This window comes from Saccostrea cucullata, unplaced genomic scaffold, assembly GCF_032062105.1.
Source record: "Saccostrea cucullata isolate Sc308-1 unplaced genomic scaffold, CSIRO_AGI_Scuc_v1 ctg3333, whole genome shotgun sequence".
Classification (NCBI taxonomy): domain Eukaryota; kingdom Metazoa; phylum Mollusca; class Bivalvia; order Ostreida; family Ostreidae; genus Saccostrea; species Saccostrea cuccullata.
The window spans coordinates 66,795-70,477 of record NW_026920460.1 but is presented as its reverse complement, the minus strand read 5'-3'; positions in this window follow the sequence as shown (position 1 = coordinate 70,477).

Below are 3,683 nucleotides of genomic sequence, written 5' to 3'. Positions count from 1 at the left end.
GGTTTTTGATTTCAAAGAACGGTTTTGCCGTTGTTACTAAAAATAGAAAATTCTTTGAAAAACATTCACGGTGGTGTCATTGTTACGAGGGGCATTTCAAAAGTCCTGAGAACTGTTTAATAATAAATTAACCGTTTCTCGGAAATTATTGAGTTTGGTATCATTGGAAAGATAAGAAAAAAATACAAATACTATGACGTCACTTTATGATTTTTATGACGTAATACCTCCGAAAATGACGTCAGAATATAGAATGTTTAGCATACTGAAAACTCGCGTTTTTATCCACATGGCACAATTTTAAAAGTGCTGCCAAAAGGCTTATTTGAAAATATATTTGAAAGAAAATTTTCATTTGCAAAGAAGTTGAGTAGGACTATGGTACTGTTTATCAACAATACTATATTTCATCGTTTTGTTCGTTTACTAGCGCGGTTTATGTCCGGTTATGCTATCATCGACATTCATCCAAGATTTTAAGTTACATGATACGACTGGATTTTCGGTCTTTTATATATTTCTCCATTGTATGAAACAAAACATTTTCTGTATTAAACTAAAGTATATTAATGCAATTTTCAACAAATATATTTTGAGTAACAGTACTCTTACCGTTTACAAATAAGATGTACAAAAGTCTTGCCCCTGACTTGTTTCTGTACGTATTTTTTCTCATTATTCAACTTCGGCGCCCCAAAACTCAGTACTGCTTTTGACTTTTGACTCCAAAAAAGGTTTATAAGTTACACAGACATGTCGAATCTTATTTAATTTCCATGAATTAATTTTTACGAATATGTGGAGGTACGGTGGGGTTACAACTGCGCCCGCGCCATTTTGGATTTTACGAGAAAATATGGGGCACACTAAACTTAACTTTTCTTAAGCCTTCATCGATCCCACAAATATAATTAAAACACCTGACGAATTGATGCCATGAAATTTAGTAACACGATCGTCATTTTTTTTTTATTGTCAACTTTGCATTATTCTCACAGTTGGGTCTGTTTTACGCAATGTTTTGAGCAAGATTCGATAAAAACTTGCGATGTTTGACAATCGCTTAAACCATTTCAGAACAAGAAGATCTCTATAATAGACCACCATATGATAGATTGTAGTCTATGTAAAGATTCTACCAACTGTCATTTACGTCCGATGGCTTGCACCCGAGTAATGAGCAAAAGTTGTTTTTAAAATTTTACATTGATGAAATTGTGTCGTTTGTTATGTCATTTTTATGGTCAGTATTGTAAGTATGCGGAAGTTTGACGTCATTATCGGAGTTATTACGTCATAAAAATTATAAAGTGACGTCACAATATGTGTGCATTTTTCTGCTCTTTCCGATGATACCAAACTCAATAATTTCCGTAAAACGGTTAATTTTTTATTAAACAGTTCTCAGGACTTTTGCAATGCACATCCAAGTATTTATCTTATATTAAGGACGTTCGATCCTGAGATTTTGAGTGGATTTTGATCATGTTCTTTATTTAGGACATGATCAAATTATTGATTTATAATTTATAATATTCTGCATCATTTTTAGCTCTACTGGTCAGAGACCAGAAGAGCTTATGCGATAGTAATGCGTCCGGCGTCCGTCCGTCTGTCTGTCTGTCTGTAAACAATTTTTCAAAATGCTACTCCTCCTACAGTTTTAATCTGATTTCATTATAACTTGGCACACAAGTAGACTACACTAGGATACATAATTCTGTATATCGGTTTTTGTCATTATTCTATTTATTGCTTTTGTAAAGTTTTATATCCCAACTGCTACTTTTTCTTTCTTTATTATAAGTACAAACCAGTAGAGCTTTAGTCTCGACAGAGACTTCTGGTTGATTTGGACGAACGGTGTTGGCGTTGTTACTAAAAATAGAAATTTCTGTGAAATTCTTTCAAAATGCTACTCCTCCTACAAATTTGGTCTGATTTCAATATAACTTGGCACACAAGTAGACTACACTAAGATACATAATTCTGTATATCGGTTTTTGATTTGGACGAACGGTGTTGGCGTTGTTACTAAAAATAGAAATTTCTGTGAAATTCTTTCAAAATGCTACTCCTCCTACAAATTTGGTCTGATTTCAATATAACTTGGCACACAAGTAGACTACACTAAGATACATAATTCTGTGTATCGGTTTTTGATTTGGACGAACGGTGTTGGCGTTGTTACTAAAAATAGAAATTTCTGTGAAATTCTTTCAAAATGCTACTCCTCCTACAAATTTGGTCTGATTTCAGTATAACTTGGCACACAAGTAGACTACACTAAGATACATAATTCTGTGTATCGGTTTTTGATTTGGACGAACGGTGTTGGCGTTGTTACTAAAAATAGAAATTTCTGTGAAATTCTTTCAAAATGCTACTCCTCCTACAAATTTGGTCTGATTTCAATATAACTTGGCACACAAGTAGACTACACTAAGATACATAATTCTGTATATCGGTTTTTGATTTGGACGAACGGTGTTGGCGTTGTTACTAAAAATAGAAATTTCTGTGAAATTCTTTCAAAATGCTACTCCTCCTACAAATTTGGTCTGATTTCAATATAACTTGGCACACAAGTAGACTACACTAAGATACATAATTCTGTATATCGGTTTTTGATTTGGACGAACGGTGTTGGCGTTGTTACTAAAAATAGAAATTTCTGTGAAATTCTTTCAAAATGCTACTCCTCCTACAAATTTGGTCTGATTTCAATATAACTTGGCACACAAGTAGACTACACTAAGATACATAATTCTTTGTATCGGTTTTTGATTTGGACGAACGGTGTTAGCGTTGTTACTCAAAATAGAAATTTCTGTGAAATTCTTTCAAAATGCTACTCCTCCTACAAATTTGGTCTGATTTCAGTATAACTTGGCACACAAGTAGACTACACTAAGATACATAATTCTGTGTATCGGTTTTTGATTTGGACGAACGGTGTTGGCGTTGTTACTAAAAATAGAAATTTCTGTGAAATTCTTTCAAAATGCTACTCCTCCTACAAATTTGGTCTGATTTCAATATAACTTGGCACACAAGTAGACTACACTAAGATACATAATTCTGTGTATCGGTTTTTGATTTGGACGAACGGTGTTGGTGTTGTTAAAAAAAATCGAAATTTCTGTAAAATTCTTTCAAAATTCTACCTCCTACAGTTTTGGTCTGATTTCAATATATCAACTTGGCACATAAGTAGACTACACTAAGATACATAATTCTGTGTATCGATTTATGATTTCAACGAATGGTGTTGGTGTTGTCACTAAAAATAGACATTTCTGTAAAATTCTTTCAATATAACTTTGCATATAAGTAGACTACACTAAGATACATAATTCTGTTTATCGATTTTTGATTTCGACGAACGGTGTTGGTGTTGTTACTAAAAATAGAAATTTCTGTGAAATTCTTTTAAAATGCTACTCCAATGCTACTTCAAATTCAGTTTTAATCTGATTATAATATATTCAAGGATATTCAAGAATAATTATTCAAGGATCATTATTCTCTTTTTTGCTAGTGTAAAGTTTCAATGGCTTAAGTACTTTCCTCTTCCTTTGCTATAAGTACAAACCAGTAGAGCTTCAGTCTCGACAGAGACTTCTGGTTAAGTTCTAATATTAAATCTGAATTCTACAATGCAAATTGAACTCTATTCAGTG